Raw genomic sequence first — 20226 nt, forward strand, 5'->3', positions numbered from 1 at the left:
ACTCCTCCCTGTGTCCCCTCATGGCTTTATCAGTTGTATTGTTATCCCACCCTGGGATCCAGGGTGTATTGTGACTGCTCATTAAGGGATCATGTCCCACAGAGGTTGCACTCTATGGGGTAGATGTAAAATTAGTTGTTATGGGGAAAAGAGATATCAGCACTGATACCACTCCTTCCCCATGTATGAATTTGCTGGAGTGTTGTACATGACAGGGGCACTAAACTGAGCGGTGAGTGGCACTGACCGTTCCGACACCTCCAAGTATTCGATTTTGATGGCTGCAGGTGTCGTTGTCCTATCTCCACAGCAGGGACAGTTCTGTCCCTGGTTGTGACGCCTGTTCTCAGCTCCAGGCTTCACAGGACATTGCACATGTGTGAGGCCATTATCTATAGGTTCAGGTATAGGATGAGGACTGCTGCTTCTGCTTTTCCCACTTAAACGACCTAGACTACTGCTTCTGCTTTTTCCACGTACATGACCTAGACTGGTGCTTCTGCTTTTACCACTTACATTACACCTAGACTGCTGCTTCTGCTTTTCCCACTTACATAAGCTAGACCACTGCTTCTGCTTTTCCCACTTACATAAGCTAGACCGCTGCTTCTGCTTTTCCCACTTATATGACCTAGACTGCTGCTTCTGCTTTTCCCACTTACATTACACCTAGACTGCTGCTTTTGCTTTTCCCACTAACATTACACCTAGACTGCTGCTTCTGCTTTTCCCACTTACATTACACCTAAACTGCTGCTTCTGCTTTTCCCACTTACATAAGCTAGACCGCTGCTTCTGCTTTTCCCACTTAAACAACCTAGGGGTCCATTTAATGGAATATATAAAACAAGCTGGGCGGGATCTTGCTATATGCGATACTTTCGGTTGCATGTATCTTGTTGCACACGCAGAACAAGGGCACCGATAGGAGCACGCCCCTCTGAAATATAAATCAGCCCACTAACAGTTGTCTTACCATTAATAAAAATTCTGCAAATATCAAGCTCCTTGCCCTCTTTCAGGGCACTACTTCACTTCTTCACCCTTTCTTGCCAGTAGGCAGCTGGGCACTACTTCACTCCTTCACCCATCTTTAGCCAGTGGGCAGCTGGGCACTACTTCGCTCCTTCACCCCTATGTAGTCAGTGGGCAGATGGGCACTACTTCACTCCTCTTTCGTCGGTGGGCAGCTGGGCACTACTTTACTTCTGCACTCCTTTCTAGCCAGTGGGCACTACTTCACTCAATCACCCCTATCTATAGCCAGTGGGCAGCTGGGCACTTCTGCACTCCTTCACTCATCTTGCCAGTGGGCAGCTGGGCACTACTTCACTCCTCTCTAGCCAGTGGGCAGCTGGGCACTACTTCACTCCTCTCTAGCCAGTGGGCAGCTGGGCACTACTTCACTCCTCTCTAGCCAGCGTGCTGCTGGGCACTTCTTTACTGCTCTCTAGCCAGCGGGCAGCTGGGCGGGCATTACTTCACTTCTTCACCCCTCTAGCAGTGGGCAGCAGGGCACTACTTCACTCCTCTCTAGCCAGTGGGCAGCTGGGCTGCTTTATACTTTATCCTGATTTTATTTGTATGTTATAATGGTGGTAGATCAGTAATGTTACCCCAGTTAGCTCTTCTGTAGGAGACTGCTCCCGGCATCCCCACCATAACCCTATTCTTACATACAGTGGGGGTTATTCTGGTCCATATGCTCGCATGCAAACCTGATGTTTTTATACTGCGCATGCGCATTTCTGCACATATACATGCGCTGAGTGCGAGCGGCCACCACTGCGGGCTGGGGGGGCATGGGGCGACAGCAGGTAGTCGCGCCCATGGGAACACCCAGTGTTTCATGGGCGTTTCCATGAAAATGCTGGAAGTTCCCATGGTTATCACCAGTGACGTGGGTGCTGGGGGCGGGCAGCTGACATCACCCGATGCCAGCTGCCCCACATTGTCCCCTTAAGGAATACACGCAAAACTAAGATACATTAGAGTGTGTTAGTTGTGCATGTACCTTCCACATCATTCGATGGTCGGACATCATTCGATGGTCGGCGACCATCGAATGATGTGGTTGTTTCCCCATAGGCTGCAAATGGATGTTTATGTTAAAAATCAATTTTCAGCCGTGCGAAGTGGGGCAGCGGAATATGCGAACAGCGGCCGGGTGAAAAATGACACGCAGCGCTGTGCGTCAACCAGAATAACCCCCACTATGTCCTAGCGCTGCAGATCACCGTGGTGCCTTACTAATAACAGAACAATATTATTAATATTGATATACTTGGCAATGTTATTAGTTGCTCTTCTAGGTTAAGCGGTCATTGTTAGTAAATGAGGAGGATATTTTATTCCGGTAGACGTCCCATTATGCCAAGATCTGTCTGAATTTCTTTTCATTTTCTACAGAATATTTCAAATTCAAGGGAAGGTGAGTTTGTCTCGGCAAAGGAATCGTAGCAGGCATTCATCCTTTCATAATAGTTGGTATTGTTGTATATTAAAATTAAATTAGAGTTTGGAAAATCTCAATCTATTCTGTTCTGCCTTGGGTCATTTACCTTAATGGGTTTTGTTTAAAACTTACGGCAAGATCTGAGTGAGAGCAATTTTTAAAGCTGTAAGCTAAGAGGAAGCGGTTTAGTTACTAATTACATTATATACGGCGCGCACTTAAACCGCTCCCTACGCCTTCTCCTTGGTCTATTTCATTTTACTGCGATCTGTGGATATATTTTCTTGGAGAACATTGTTGGCATAACCTGTGCTACACTGCAAAAGAAACTAACATGCACGCTGTTTATAACACTTTTGCAATACCTGATATAGCTAATCTTATAACTCATATATAAAACCTGAGACAGAAGGTTACAAGTTATTTTTGTCAATGCCATGCAGTGCTGGGCATCTATAACATACAGCGCCGATGCTGCCCAGCTGCTACTGCCCCCCAGCTGTGCAGCAGTGCACAGCATGGTGTGATGTCAGAGGTCCTTCTGCGCAGCCTGCCTGCCGTACTGTGCTTGTCCACTTTTGGAGGGCACTGCTACTACTGCCTGTCACCACCCAGCCCCAATATAAGTTCTAGGCAGGGGGTAGGGGAGCGGGGGTTCCGGGTGTGTTCGTCTTTTCATTGAGGAACTAAATCCGGGTATCCCAGGAATCACGGCATTGACCGTTGCCTGCGTTTCTATACTACTGAAATTTTGCATGTGGGCAGCAGTTAATCCACTGCGCTGGAATTCCGGTGGGTGGCCCATCCAGTTGGCTGATTTTTAAAGCTGCTCCTTCTAGTGTGGCAAGAACCATATAGCATATTCTCTTATAACTACTTACCGGGCTGATTCCTACATCCCTGCGCTTCCCTACTCCTCCCGATCCTGGAGAGATCCGCCTGCTATGAAAGCTGAGCCTACTATTTGGGTCCTAAATGCTTCTCAGCCTTTTGGCGAAGATCAAATGTAGTATCTGTTCTTATAAGTGGGTGTGGACCGACCCCTCGCAGAAGAATAGAGAAAGGCTTGACCTAGTAACTGCTCTAATGGGCGGAGGGTATGGGACCCCTCATGCCTGGGAGCAGTGAAAAGTCTAGCAGAGTACCTTCACTCTGCCTGGGTGAGGGTACAAAGGACTCACCCCAATGGTAGGGAGGGGAGAAAAACCGGGCCTAGTAGGTTACTCTCTTAAATGGGATTTGTAGCCCCTGAAGGATGAGATATTGAAAAGCCTGGTCTAGTATCCATTCCCAAGGAGCTGGGAAACTCGGGGACTGAGTAGATTGCTCCCATTCCAGAGGTCCGTAGCCTCTGATGGGGAGTCAGCGAAAAGCCCAGCTTAGTACCTTAACTGTGGGATGAGATAAACACTGGGACTGAGTAGATTGTCTTCCTAGGGGGCCTCAACCCTCAAGGGAGTCAGTGGAAAAACCCGGTGGAGTATCCATTCCCATGCTAGGGGTTGGAAAACTCCCTAGGTAGGAGCAGAGAAACACTTGATCGGATGCTGACTGGCCAGCTGCTTAGAGCCAGAGGTGCAGTGTGCCTCCGGGGACACTCAGAGGTGCCTTAAACAATCACTGGTGTCCCCATCAGCACATTTTGGCACTAGCACTGCACACTTCCCTTTAAGTTTGCAATGCAGGTCCTTGCCCTGGGCCTTTTGGCTGTGGCAGAATTTTTTTTAACACCCCCACCCCGGCCTTCTGTTTGAGGTCTCTTTATTTATTTCTCTTCACCCCTCTCACGTTTGTCACTTTTTTCACAGATTCCATTTTCTGTTTGTTTGATCAAGTTTTTGGGCTGTGTGTACGACCCTTATGGGCTACCCGCGCCCCACGTACCAAAGCGCTTTCCTTCGTGGGAGAGTTGTGGCCCCCGAGGGCGACCCGAGCTTCGGCGAGGCTGACCCACCAATCCCTATTTTCCCCCATTGGGCCTTTTGGTTGAGAGGGGTTAGGGGAGTAATGGGGCCTTTCTCCTTTGGAAGAGGGTCCATACGTATGTATGCCCCTATACATGATTTAGGTCACTGCACTGGGTGTTTGGAGCACCACCTCTCACGACAATGAGACACAATGAGACATATTTCTACTACAATAAAGACTGTGGTCAGCATCTCAGAGAGGATATTGGTGACCGCTTAATACTGGACAGCTTGGCATGCATCCCCCCCCTTTCTGGATCAGATCTGATTGGGTTGTGGCCCCTCTTTGGCTATGAAATATTTTTGTTTTCTGGTTTTGTCCATCTGCCAAAACTGCAGCCTTGCGAACAGGTCTGAATCAGGCCTATGTCCCTTGTTATATTGGTAATTATATTATACTTACACCTTTCCCATAATCCCATTTGCTCAGGTGCATAATTGATGCTAAAAATAGAGAAATATAATTGTGTAATTACCAACATCAGCTGAACATTCCGTCCTTTACAGGCTGTTATTAGTACTGATGTTCACCTGTCTGTGGTTATCATTTTCTCTAATTTGATTCAGACTAATTGCTCCTCAAAGAGAAATGATAAGTGAAATGCTCTAATATTATACATAACTGCCAGCGTCACGTTGCTTGATGCTAATTTCTACCAGCTGTCCTTATCTGGGTGTGTGTTGCCACCTGGTCAACACGCCAGCAGTGTGACACAGGACCATGCTGACGGCATCATATATGCACCCCAGGGAAACTGCATCTGGCTAGTAAGATCATACCTCCCAACATGACCCTCTCTCCAGGAGGGACACATTGCTCTGCTTCTAGACTTCCTTCTTAATTCATGATTGCCATCACCTGTGCTGAACCACCTTTCTTATCCATTAACCTGTTTAACCCCTTCCCGACATTTGACGTACATTTACGTCATGGGCCCTTATTCTGGTTGGTGCGGTCGAGCCGCATATGCGGCTCCGACCGCACCAGACGAATCCCCGCCCACCATACGGTTCGCCACGGCCGTCCGTACACGGACGGCTGGCGAACCGCACGAAAATGGTGGAGGCGTACGCCTCCACCATGCTGGGAGCTGCCCCCTGCATTCGATGGTCGACGACCATCGAAGGCAGGACCGCACGCCGCGGCAGCTCCCGCAAGCTGAGACCACACGGACAATCGTCCGTGTGGTAGCTTGTATGGGGGCTGAAAGCTGACATCCGGCGACGTCAGCTTTCCGCCCCCATGAGTGGCGTCATGCCCTCATTACCATGCGTACGCCCCGCGTTTGCATGGGAACGCCCATGAAACGCGGGGCGTACACATAGGGAAATGAGGGGATGAAGCCCCTCACGCCCCTATACGCCCCCTTTGCGGCGTCTAAATTTTTACCACGGAGAATTCCCCTGCACATGCGCAGAGTGACCTCTGCGCATGTGCAGAGAGAAAACATCGGCGGTACGGCCGCACGCGGGCCGTACCGAGCCGATTAGAATAAGGGCCATGGTCGGGAAGTACTTCCCGACACATGGCGTAAATGTACGTCTTGGCTTTAAACTGTCACCGCGTCTATAGACGCGGTGACAGTTTAAACATGTCTGCTGTCCCTGACAGCAGACATGTCCCTGCATGCCCAGGGGGGGCTGCGATGCCGCCCCCCCGTCGGCGATCGCTGTGATTGGCTGTTCAGTGTGAACAGCCAATTACAGCGTTTTCTGTGTCACCGGCGAATAACGTTCGCCGGTGACACAGGGATCGGAGGTGATTGGTGCTGTAAAGTACAGCACCAATCACCACGGGGTGTAAGGGTGACACTGGTGTCACCCCACCTCACCCCGCCCGCCCCCAAAGGCCGTGATTGGTTCGTCGGACCGACGAACCAATCACAGCCATGGAGGGGGATTTAAACTAACGGTGACTGCACTGCAGACGCCATTCCGGTCTGGAATTGCGTGCAGTGCGGTCACCGTGCCTATCTGCCGTAGTATACTGACCTGATCCTTGCAAATACTTACCTGATCACTGCTTGTAGCGTGCTGGATGCTTCCTGGATCCTGTTACTACTTGTGACTTCCTGTGTTGTGCTGCTGCAGTGTGATAGCGTTATAGATAGAGAGAGATAGAGAGAGATAGAGAGAGATAGAGAGAGATAGTGACAGAGAGTGCTATATTTTGTGCTGCTGCAGTGTGATAGCGTTATAGATAGAGAGAGATAGAGAGAGATAGAGAGAGATAGAGAGATAGTGACAGATTGTGCTATATATTTTTTATATAACTGACTGCTGCCCCCCCTTTTGTGCTGATCAGTATAAATTAACTGATCAGCAACTTTTTGGGGGCGCCGTTTTTTTTTTTAATATATATACCTGTCAGTGCTGCTTCTGCAGTGTCATAGAGTGATAGATAGTGAGAGATAGAGAGATAGAGAGAGATAGTGACAGAGAGTGATAGAGAGTGCTATATTTTGTGTCTGCTGCCCCCCTTTTGTGCACCCCCAGCAACTTTTTGGGGGTGCAGGGGTTATTTTTTATATATATAACTGTCAGTGCTGCTGCTGCAGTGTCATAGAGTGATAGATAGAGAGATAGAGAGAGATAGAGAGAGATAGAGAGAGATAGAGAGAGATAGAGAGAGATAGAGATAGATAGTGAGAGATAGAGAGATAGAGAGAGATAGTGACAGAGAGTGATAGAGAGTGCTATATTTTGTGTCTGCTGCCCCCGCCTTTTGTGCTGATCACTATATCTGAGGTGATCAGCAACTTTTTGGGGGTGCAGAGGTTTTTTTTTTTTATATATACCTGTCAGTTGCTGCCAGTTGCACTGTCAGTTGCACCAAAGGTTGTGCACCTGCTGCCCCTCACTGGTAATCAGTGTCGCATCAGTGATCACCTTTTTTTTTTTTTGAGGGTGCTGTGGGGTCTTTTTTTAATTTTTTTTTTACACACACTGTGATTTTGTGGGTGTCCTGTGGCCACTGTGCGCTGATCAGTGACGTACATCACTGATCAGCTTTTTTGGCACAGGGTTGATCTATTTTTTTTTTTTTTTTGATCAAATTCCTGTTACCTTTGAGCGCTGTTCAGTGACGGACGTTACTGACCAACATCTGTGCTCAATTTTTGGCGCAGGACCTTTTTTTTTTTTTTTTTTTAACCCCTTCAATTTTTTTTTTTTTTTAACCCCATCAATTTTTTTTTTTTTTATTGGGATCAAATTCCTGTATAAAGTATTTTTTTTTTCTGCACTACATACACACTACACACTACATACCCCCCTGGTTGAAATAAAGTTTGTACCCCCCCTACACTATACACGTGTTGAAACATTTCACTACCAGAAACACAAAAATAAAAATGGCATCCCAAATGTCATCCCAAATGTCATCCCAGTCATCCAGAAGAATGTATTCAGCGGAGGAGGCATATGCCATGCTTGCCTCTGACTCTGACACAGCCAGTGAGGCAAGCGGGGAATTTGAAGGATTCATCTTAAGCTCCTCTTCCTCCTCTAGTGATGAGGGACCCCCTCAAAGATGCCCCCGTAGAGCAGCTGAGACCCCCCCCCCAATAATTGATCTCGTATGGACCCCACCACCAGACAATTTTGAGCCCCAGGTTCCTGAGTTTTTGGCCATGCCAGGAATCCAATTTGATTCCACAGGTCTCAGAGAAATTGACTTTTTCAAATTATTTTTCTCTGATGATTTTATAAATTTAATGGTGGACCAAACTAATTTATATGCCCAGCAGTTTATTGCTCAAAACCCCACGTCATCATTTGCTAGGTGGACCCCTGTAGATGCAGTAGAGATGATGACGTTTTGGGGTCTGGTGTTTCATATGGGCATAGTAAAAAAGCCAGAAATTAGGCAATATTGGAGTACAGATGTTCTGTACAGCACCCCATTTTACCGTATGGCCATGACTCGGGCTCGTTTTGAGATGATCCTTAAATTTTTGCATTACAACGATAATGCACAGTGCCCACCCAGAGATGATCCCACCTTTGACCGGCTATTCAAAGTCAGGCCGGTCATTGATCATTTCAGTGCCAAATTTGCAGAGATGTACATCCCTGAAAAATTTATTTGCATAGACGAGTCCCTTATACATTTTAAAGGAAGGGTTAAATTCCGCCAGTACCTTCCCAATAAGAGGGCAAGGTATGGCATAAAAATGTATAAGCTGTGTGAAAGCACCTCAGGGTACACCCACATGTTTAGGGTATATGAAGGGAAGGATTCAAGAATTGAACCGCCAGAATGCCCCCCCTCCCTCGTAGGTGTTAGTGGAAAAATTGTCTGGGATTTAGTGCACCCCTTCCTGGATAAAGGTTATCACCTCTATGTGGATAACTTTTACACTAGCATCCCCCTGTTTAAGGCCCTTGGTTCAAGACGTACAGCAGCTTGCGGTACTGTGCGCAAGAACCAAAGAGGCCTCCCAAAAACGCACATTGCCCAAGTAATGAGAAGGGGTGAAAGCAGGGGAATATGCACCGAAAATATGTTGTTGGTCAAATATAAGGACAAGAGGGATGTCCTTATACTGACAACAATTCACGGAGACAGTACCACCTCCGTCCCTGTACGAGGTACCAGTACCCACACCTCAAAACCTAATTGTATCCTGGATTACAATAGGTACATGGGCGGAGTGGATCTTTCAGATCAGGTACTGAAGCCGTACAGTGCCCTGCGGAAAACAAAAATCTGGTACAAGAAGCTGGCCGTGTATATCATCCAGATGGCACTGTATAACGCTTACGTGCTATTCCGTTCTACCGGCCAGAGGGGGACATTTATGCACTTTCAAGAGAAAGTCATAAAGGGCCTAATATTTGGGAACCAGCAGGCAGAGGGCCCCAGTACTTCTAGTACTGGCCCCCGTATTGTACCAGGGCAGCATTTTCCTGATGAAATCCCCTCCACTGGAAAAAAGGGCAGGACACAAAAAAGGTGCAAAGTTTGCTATAAAAAGGGAATAAGAAAGCAAACTATTTTCCAGTGTGACACTTGCCCCGACAAACCCGGCCTATGTATAAAGGAGTGTTTTAAAATATACCACACATCTATGGATTATTAGGTTCATAATTTCACCGTGCTTCGGGGGTCTTGCTAATGCCACATAGCACCCACCATTCATTCCACCAGAATCTGAGCCGCAAAATCCAAAAATCACTCCTTCCCTTCTGAGTCCTGCCATGCACCCAACTGGTATTTTTTGGTCACATGTGAGGCATTGCCGTACTCGGGAGAAATTGGGGCACAGATTTTGGGGTGCTTTTTCTCCTTCATACCTTCTGAAAATGAAAAATTTTGAGCCAGAACTGCATTTTTGTGTAAAAAAATGTAATTTTTCATTTTCACTGCCCAGTTGTATCAAAATTGGTGAAACCCCTGGGGGTTTGAAATGTACACTATACCCCTAGATGAATTCCCTGAGGGGTGTAGTTTGCAAAATGGGGTCACTTGTGGGGGGGTTCCACTGTATTGGTGCTTTGGGGGTCTTGCTAATGCGACATAGCACCCACCAACATTCCACCAGAATTTGTGCTGCAAAATCCAAATATCACTCCTTCCCTTCTGAGTCCTGCCACTTTTTGGTCACACATGAGGCATTGCCGTACTCGGGAGAAATTGGGGCACAGATTTTGGGGTGCTTTTTCTCCTTCATACCTTCTGAAAATGAAAAATTTTGAGCCAGAACTGCATTTTTGTGTAAAAAAATGTAATTTTTCATTTTCACTGCCCAGTTGTATCAAAATTGGTGAAACCCCTGGGGGTTTGAAATGTACACTATACCCCTAGATGAATTCCCTGAGGGGTGTAGTTTGCAAAATGGGGTCAATTGTGGGGGGGTTCCACTGTATTGGTGCTTTGGGGGTCTTGCTAATGCCACATAGCACCCACCAGCATTCCACCAGAATTTGTGCTGCAAAATCCAAACATCACTCCTTCCCTTCTGAGTCCTGCCACTTTTTGGTCACACATGAGGCATTGCCGTACTCGGGAGAAATTGGGGCACAGATTTTGGGGTGCTTTTTCTCCTTCATTCCTTGTGAAAATGAAAAATTTTGAGCCAGAACTGCATTTTTGTGTAAAAAAATGTAATTTTTCATTTTCACTGCCCAGTTGTATCAAAATTGGTGAAACCCCTGGGGGTTTGAAATGTACACTATACCCCTAGATGAATTCCCTGAGGGGTGTAGTTTGCAAAATGGGGTCACTTGTGGGGGGGTTCCACTGTATTGGTGCTTGGGGGGTCTTGCTAATGCGACATAGCAACCACCAACATTCCACCAGAATCTGAGCTGCAAAATCCAAAAATCACTCCTTCCCTTCTGAGTCCTGCCATGCACCCAAATGGTATTTTTTGGTCACATGTGAGGCATTGCCGTACTGGGGAGAAATTGGGGCACAGATTTTGGGGTGCTTTGTCTCCTTCATTCCTTGTGAAAATGAAAAATTTTGAGCCAGAACTGCATTTTTGTGTAAAAAAATGTAATTTTTCATTTTCACTGCCCAGTTGTATCAAAATTGGTGAAACCCCTGGGGGTTTGAAATGTACACTATACCCCTAGATGAATTCCCTGAGGGGTGTAGTTTGCAAAATGGGGTCACTTGTGGGGGGGTTCCACTGTATTGGTGCTTGGGGGGTCTTGCTAATGCGACATAGCACCCACCAACATTCCACCAGAATCTGAGCTGCAAAATCCAAAAATCACTCCTTCCCTTCTGAGTCCTGCCATGCACCCAAATGGTATTTTTTGGTCACATGTGAGGCATTGCCGTACTGGGGAGAAATTGGAGCACAGATTTTGGGGTGCTTTGTCTCCTTCATTCCTTGTAAAAATGAAAAATTTTGAGCCAGAACTGCATTTTTGTGTAAAAAAATGTAATTTTTCATTTTCACTGCCCAGTTGTATCAAAATTGGTGAAACCCCTGGGGGTTTGAAATGTACACTATACCCCTAGATGAATTCCCTGAGGGGTGTAGTTTGCAAAATGGGGTCACTTGTGGGGGGGTTCCACTGTATTGGTGCTTGGGGGGTCTTGCTAATGCGACATAGCACCCACCAACATTCCACCAGAATCTGAGCTGCAAAATCCAAAAATCACTCCTTCCCTTCTGAGTCCTGCCATGCACCCAAATGGTATTTTTTGGTCACATGTGAGGCATTGCCGTACTGGGGAGAAATTGGGGCACAGATTTTGGGGTGCTTTGTCTCCTTCATTCCTTGTGAAAATGAAAAATTTTGAGCCAGAACTGCATTTTTGTGTAAAAAATTTAATTTTTCATTTTCACTGCCCAGTTGTACCACAATTGGTGAAACCCCTGGGGGTTTGAAATGTACACTATACCCCTAGATGAATTCCCTGAGGGGTGTAGTTTGCAAAATGGGGTCACTTGTGGGGGGGTTCCTAACTTTTAGCATCTTATGGTGCCTAGAATCCTACATGGTGCCTAAAAAATAATCTCATAAAAAGGAGGCTCCAAAATCAAGTAGGTGCTCCTTCTATTATGAAGCCTGTGGTTTGGTCAACGTGCACACTAGGGCCACATATAGGATATTTATGAAAACAAAAGAATTGGGGAATCAATTTTTAGTCACATTTCTCTAGTAAAATCTACTGTGTTCCTTAGAAAAATGTATTAAAATTGCAAATCTGCAAAAAGAAATAAATTTTGAAATTTCACCTACACTTTGTTTTAATTCCTGTGAAACACCTAAAGGGTTAACAAACTTCCAAAATGCTGTTTTGAATACTGTGAGGGGTGCAGTTTTTGAAATGGCATCATTTTTGGGGTGTCTCACATACAAGTCCCTCAAAGTCACATCAGAACTGAACTGGTCCCTAAAAAAATCAGTGTTTGAAATTTTCTTGAAAATTTGAGAATTTGCTATTCATATTGTAAGCCTCCTAGTGTCCAAAAAAATTAAAAGGAAGTTGAAATAATGATGGAAACATGAAGTAGACATATGGTCTATGTTAGTTATTAACTATTTTGAGTGGTATGATTATTTGTCTCACAAGCAGAAAATTTAACATTTTGCAAATTGCTAAATTTTCCATTTTTTTACGACATTTTGGTATTTTTCACAAAAAAACACAGACTGTATCGACCCAAATTTACCACTAACTTGAAGTACAATGTGTCACAAGAAAACAATCTCAAAATCACTGGGATAAGTAAAAGCAAAAAAAAGTTATCCCCACTTAAGTGATACATGTCCGATTTGAAAAAAAGGTCTCTGTCAGGAAGGCAAAAACATGCTGTGTCAGGAAGGGGTTAAAACAGGTGGTGACAATCATGCATTAAGAGGGAAGTCCAGAAACAAAGCATTGTGTCCGTCCTGGAGAGGATCATATTGGGAGGTATGGTAAGATGAAAGAAATTCCTGACACTATGACCGAGCTACCGGCATTCCGCTGCTTATGGTGCTGAGGGCAGAACTCTCAGAGTCCCCTCCCTGCAGTGGCATAGCACAGTGGGGGCAGTTTCTATGAGGCCAGAAGGAATTCCCAAGCCCCGTCACACCTGCATCTTAGTCTCATCACGGTGCTGGGAGGGAGATGATATAACACTGGAGCTACTTGCACAGCGTTGGAACTCTTGCTGCAAACTGTCGCAATTTGCAGGTCTTTGTGAACGGGTGGAGCCAATGTGAAGATATTCTCAAAGAATCCCATCATATTGGCTCCACCCCCTTTCCACGACCCGTGGCATTTAAGTTCAACCGCGTGGCCAGCTGGAAGAATGCGGTTATGATGATGATGATGAGCCTGTTTTTATTTAAGGACCTGGAACTTTTAGTCTCAACTACATGATTCCATATAGTGACTTGCTGCCAGCCCTACGGTCATCCGCAGCCTTTCACTGTCTTTCTGTAGGCTGGGAGGCAGCTAGGGAATGCTGCACTCTGATTGAAGGATAGCTCCAGCCATCCACCAATCAACATCCTGAAAGCTATTTGCTGTCTGGATGCAGGCAGATAAAGAATGCTGCCTGCCCACTACATTGTGTACACCCACCACATACCTCCCAACATGACCCCATTCCTGGAGGGACAAGATGCTCTGTTTCCGGACTTTCTTGCCAATAGCAGTTGCAGATGCAGGGCTGCAGCAAAGTGCAAAATCGAGGGGAGCCACAACAACTACCACCCCAAACTCCACAGTCTGATACTCACTGGCAGGTGTGGCTTCCATCTTTGAACTTTGGACAGTGGTGCAGTCCCACCTCTGCAACTGCCACTGGAAAGCAAATCCAGGAGCAGAGCATTTTGTCCCTCCTGGAATGGGTCATGTTGGGAGGTATGCCTGAAGGCCAGAATCCTGCCTATAGTGGTGTAGCCAATCATGATACATCAGTGCAGTTACCATATAAATCAGTCATCTTTATAATCGGCTCTTTTCACGTTGCTGTTACCATAAAGCAGATGCATCTGTGCTTCATTCCAAGCTGCTGATTGGGCGATCCAGAATAATTTGCCTAGAACCAGTGGCGGTTACTGAAAAGCTGCAGCACATATGAAGCGCTTTATATCTCACCAAATATTGCAAACGAGCACGTTTAATCCATCGCTAATGCAATCTAGACTGAAAGGTTTTCAGGACACAAATTAATTAATAATTTATTATGACTTTACATAGACCCTCTTGCTTCGGTACTATACGTAGTAATGGAATTTGTTAGCATTACGGTTAGGATTTATATTTTATCCAGTGATATACTCACCATCTGCACAAAACAAATGCAGACGTTCAAGCTGAACTCATTAAAAGTAGATTTTTATCTGGCAACATTATTCTTTGAAGAAATAGCAAAGCGTCACAATGTTCCAATCAGGCTGATTTATAAAGAAGTGTTTAAAGTTGAGTTAGTTAGCTCCCTTATCCACATATCTTACTACGCTACATCTGAGGTATCTGTAATCCATGTGGGCAAAAGATATCAAATGAAGTCTTAATGAATTCCCCTAAACATGCAACTTTGGCATTACAAATCACTGAAGCAGGCAACCATTTCATTGCCACAAATAGACTGTGCTATATTTAGCTGCCAATAAGTTATTTCAGTATGGCGTCATTGAGGAATTGGCCCCATGGATGCCTTTTTTATATACAGAGGCGCAGTTCTGCACCTTGACAAACCATGCTGGGCTGAAAGGGGGGGGGGGAGGAGGTTGTCAAATTACATCAGGAGATTTAGGGGGATCCCAGCCACTATTTTTGCCAGGTGGAAATAGCGGCCGTTTCCGACATTATTAGGTCAAATGTCGTTCGACCTATTCAATGTGGGCTCCATTCATCCAGCTAGCGGAATATATTCCACCAGTCGTAAAGTCTCGGCATTGGCGAAAATGGGCTCTGATAGCCAGAAACGGCCGCGGATTCGAAAATCTAGCGACCGCTTCCAACAATACACATTCGCCTTCGTAGGGAGTCGAACCTGTTGCAAGCCAATCCCGGCTGGGATTGAATACTGTCGGCCGCTATTTCTGCCTGACGGAAATAGCGGCTTGGATTGAATAGCCCCCCTTAAGGCCAATACACACTAGAAGATTATCTTTCCAATCTGGCTGGTGGGAATGAAAATTTGTTATTTTTTGGGAGCAAATGACAATTGACCATTTGCTCCTAAACATGAAAAACAGACAAAAATTGGTCCTACAGACAAATTGGTTAAATCAATTTATGCAGATGACGGCTTGTGTCCATTTTCCAGCATTTGGGAGCAAACTGTTGATTGTAATTTGTTCCTAGAAATTTCCAGGTTTTCATTCCAACCAGCCAGATTGGAAAGACAACCTTCTAGTGTGTATGGGCCTCTAGGGTTGGAAGGCGTGCAACCTCCCGATTGCAGACAACAACTTTTTAATTTATTTTTTAACCCCTTCCCGACATTTGACGTGCATTTACGTCATGGTCGGGATGTACTTCCCGACACATGGCATAAATGTACGTCATGACTGTAAACTGTCACCGCGTCTATAGACGCGGTGACAGAGGGACGATGGCTGCTGTCCCTGACAGCAGACATCTTCCCTCATTGCCCAGGGGGGGCAGCGATGCCCCCCTCCCATCGGCGATCGCTGTGATTGGCTGTTCAAATGTGAACAGCCAATTACAGCGTTTTCTGTGTACCGGCGAATAACGTCGCTCGGTAACACAGGGATCGGTGGTGATTGGTGCTGTTAAGTACAGCACCAATCACCACCGGGTGTAAAGGGGTCACTGGTGGTCACCCCACCTCACCCCACCTGCCCCCAAGGCTGTGATTGGTCCGTCGGACCGACGGACCAATCACAGCCATTACACCTCACAGAAAATAACGGAGACAGCCCTGCAGCCGCCATTCCGGTCAGGAACAGCGTGCAGAGCGGTCTCCGTGCCCATCTGTCCCCTTATACTGACCTGATCAGCGTTGGTGGCATCCGTGCTGCCAGCTGCTGGTGCTTCCTGGTTGCTGTTGCTTCCTGGTGCTTGTGCTGCTGCTGCAGCGTCATTGTGTCATAGAACATAATATTGTATAATATAATTTTGTCTCTGCTGCCCCCTGCTGCCCCCCTTTTGTGCTGATCAGTATAAATTAACTGATCAGCAACTTTTTTGGGGTGCAGGATTTTTTTTTTATATATACCCCGTCAGGTTGCACCAAAAGATGTGTGCCTGCTGCCCCTCACTGCTAATCAGTGTTGCATCACTGATCAGCAGTTTCTTTTTTTTTTTTAGGGTGTTGTGGGTTTTTTTTTAAAAAAAATTGTTTACACCCACGGTGATTTTGTGGGTGTCCTGTGGCCGCTGAGCGCTGATCAGTGACGTACATCACTGATCAGCATTTTTGGCACAGGGTTGATCTAATTTTTTTTTTTTGGATCAAATTCCTGTTGCCTTTGACTCATCAGCATTTTTTTTTAATTTTTTTTTTTTTGGAGGGTGCTGTGGGGTTTTTTTTTTAAATTTTTTTACACCCACAGTGATTTTGTGGGTGTCCTGTGGCCGCTGAGCGCTGATCAGTGACGTACATCACTGATCAGCATTTTTGGCACAGGGTTGATCTAATTTTTTTTTTTGGATCAAATTCCTGTTGCCTTTGACTCATCAGCAGTTTTTTTTTATTTTATTTTTTTGGAGGGTGCTGTGGGGTTTTTTTTTTTTATTTTGTTTACACCCACGGTGATTTTGTGGGTGTCCTGTGGCCGCTGAGCGCTGATCAGTGACGGACGTTACTGACCAACATCTGTGCTCAATTTTTGGCGCAGGAGCTTTTTTTTTTTTCTTTTAACTTACACGTGTTAAAGCACTACATACACACTACATACCCCCCGTGTTGAAATAAAGTTTGTACCCCCCCTCTACACTATACACGTGTTGAAACACTACACTTACACAAACACAAAAATAATAAAAATGTCCCAATCATCGCAAAGACTGTTTTCAGCGGAGGAGGCATATGCCCTTATTGCCTCTGACACTGACACAGCCAGTGAAGTAAGCGATGAATTTGCATTCGTCTTAAGCTCCTCTTCCTCCTCTAGTGATGAGGGACCCCCTCAAAGACGCCCCCGTAGAGCAGCTGAGACCCCCCCCCCAATGATTGATCTCGTATGGACCCCACCACCAGACAATTTTGAGCCCCAGGTTCCTGAGTTTTTGGCCAACCCAGGAATCCAATTTGATACTACAGGCCTCAAAGAAATTGACTTTTTCAAAGTCTTTTTCTCTGATGATTTTATAAATTTAATGGTGGACCAAAGTAATTTATATGCCCAGCAGTTTATTGCCCAAAACCCCACGTCATCATTTGCTAGGTGGATCCCTGTAGATGCAGTAGAGATGATGACGTTTTGGGGTCTGGTGTTACATATGGGCATAGTTAAAAAGCCAGAAATTAGACAATATTGGAGTACAGATGTTCTGTACAGCACCCCACTTCATCGTATGGCCATGACCCGGACTCGTTTTGAGACGATCCTTAAATTTTTGCATTACAACGATAATGCACAGTGCCCACCCAGAGATGATCCCACCTTTGACCGGCTATTCAAAGTCAGGCCGGTCATTGATCATTTCAGCGCCAAATTTGCTGAGATGTACATCCCCGAAAAATTCATTTGTGTAGACGAGTCACTTATACATTTTAAAGGAAGGGTTAAATTCCGCCAGTAACTTCCCAATAAGAGGGCAAGGTATGGCATAAAAATGTATAAGCTGTGCGAAAGTACCTCAGGGTACACCCACAGGTTTAGGGTATATGAAGGGAAGGACACAAGAATTGAACCGCCAGAATGCCCCCCCTCCCTCGTAGGTGTTAGTGGAAAGATTGTCTGGGGTTTAGTGCACCTCTTCCTGGATAAGGGTTATCACCTCTATGTGGATAACTTTTACACCAGCATCCCCCTGTTTAAGGCCCTTGGTTCAAGAGGTACAGCAGCTTGCGGTACTGTGCGCAAGAACCAAAGAGGCCTCCCAAAAACGCACGTTGCCCAATTACTGAGAAAGGGTGAAAGCAGGGCACAATCCACCGAAAATATGTTGTTGGTCAAATATAAGGACAAGAGGGATGTCCTTATACTGACAACAATTCACGGAGACAGTACCACCTCCTTCCCTGTACGAGGTACCAGTACCCACACCTCAAAACCTATTTGTATCCTAGATTACAATAAGTACATGGGCGGAGTGGATCTTTCAGATCAGGTACAGTGCCCTGCGGAAAACAAAAATATGGTATAAGAAGCTGGCCGTGTATATCATCCAGATGGCACTGTATAACGCTTACGTACTATTCCGTTCTACCAGCCAGACGGGGACATTTATGCACTTTCAAGAGGAAGTCATAAAGGGCCTAATATTTGGGAACCAGCAGGCAGAGGGCCCCAGTACTTCTAGTACTGGCCCCAGTACTTCTAGTACTGGCCCCCGTATTGTATCAGGGCAGCATTTTCCTAACGAAATCCCCTCCACTGGAAAAAAGGGCAGGACACAAAAAAGGTGCAAAGTTTGCTATAAAAAGGGAATAAGAAAGCAAACTATTTTCCACTGTGAAACTTGCCCCGACAAACCCGGCCTATGTATGAAGGAGTGTTTTAAAATATATCACACATCTATGGATTATTAGGTTCATCATTTCACCGTGCTTCGGAGGTCTTGCTAATGCGACATAGCACCCACCATTCATTCCACCAGAATCTGTGCTGCAAAATCCAAATATCACTCCTTCCCTTCGGAGTCCTGCCATGCACCGAAATGGTATTTTTTGGTCACATATGAGGCATTGCCGTACTCGGGAGAAATTGCGGCACAGATTTTGGGGTGCTTTGTCTCCTTCATTCCTTGTGAAAATGAAAATTTTTGAGCCAGAACTGCATTTTTGTGTAAAAAAATGTAATTTTTCATTTTCACAGCCCAGTTGTACCAAAATTGGTGAAACCCCTGGGGGTTTGAAATGTACACTATACCCCTAGATGAATTCCCTGAGGGGTGTAGTTTGCAAAATGGGGTCACTTGTGGGGGGGTTCCACTGTATTGGTGCTTCGGGGGTCTTGCTAATGCGACATAGCACCCACCATTCATTCCACCAGAATCTGTGCTGCAAAATCCAAATATCACTCCTTCCCTTCTGAGTCCTGCCATTTTTTGGTCACATATGAGGCATTGCCGTACTCGGGAGAAATTGCGGCACAGATTTTGGGGTGCTTTGTCTCCTTCATTCCTTGTGAAAATGAAAAATTTTGAGCCAGAACTGCATTTTTGTGTAAAAAAATGTAATTTTTCATTTTCACAGCCCAGTTGTACCAAAATTGGTGAAACCCCTGGGGGTTTGAAATGTACACTATACCCCTAGATGAATTCCCTGAGGGGTGTAGTTTGCAAAATGGGGTCACTTGTGGGGGGGGTTCCACTGTATTGGTGCTTCGGGGGTCTTGCTAATGCGACATAGCACCCACCATTCATTCCACCAGAATCTGTGCTGCAAAATCCAAATATCACTCCTTCCCTTCGGAGTCCTGCCATGCACCCAAATGGTATTTTTTGGTCACATATGAGGCATTGCCGTACTCGGGAGAAATTGCGGCACAGATTTTGGGGTGCTTTGTCTCCTTCATTCCTTGTGAAAATGAAAAATTTTGAGCCAGAACTGCATTTTTGTGTAAAAGAAAATGTAATTTTTCATTTTCACAGCCCAGTTGTACCAAAATTGGTGAAACCCCTGGGGGTTTGAAATGTACACTATACCCCTAGATGAATTCCCGGAGGGGTGTAGTTCGCAAAATGGGGTCAGTTGTGGGGGGGTTCCACTGTATTGGTGCTTCGGGGGTCTTGCTAATGCGACATAGCACCCACCATTCATTCCACCAGAATCTGTGCTGCAAAATCAAAATATCACTCCTTCCCTTCTGAGTCCTGCCATTTTTTGGTCACATATGAGGCATTGCCGTACTCGGGAGAAATTGCGGCACAGATTTTGGGGTGCTTTGTCTCCTTCATTCCTTGTGAAAATGAAAAATTTTGAGCCAGAACTGCATTTTTGTGTAAAAAAATGTAATTTTTCATTTTCACAGCCCAGTTGTACCAAAATTGGTGAAACCCCTGGGGGTTTGAAATGTACACTATACCCCTAGATGAATTCCCTGAGGGGTGTAGTTTGCAAAATGGGGTCACTTGTGGGGGGGTTCCACTGTATTGGTGCTTCGGGGGTCTTGCTAATGCGACATAGCACCCACCAACATTCCACCAGAATTTGTGCTGCAAAATCCAAATATCACTCCTTCCCTTCTGAGTCCTGCCATGCA

The 20226-nt window shown here is 45.7% G+C and overlaps 1 pseudogene; it reads left to right on the forward strand.

The window, feature by feature from the left end:
- Window positions 1-3429: 3429 nt before the first annotated feature.
- Window positions 3430-3566, forward strand: LOC146025474 (U2 spliceosomal RNA; annotated as a pseudogene).
- The last annotated feature ends 16660 nt before the right edge of the window (window positions 3567-20226 follow it).

Source organism: Crinia signifera, chromosome 7 (assembly GCF_055691185.1).
Source record: "Crinia signifera chromosome 7, ASM5569118v1, whole genome shotgun sequence".
Classification (NCBI taxonomy): Eukaryota; Metazoa; Chordata; class Amphibia; order Anura; family Myobatrachidae; genus Crinia; species Crinia signifera.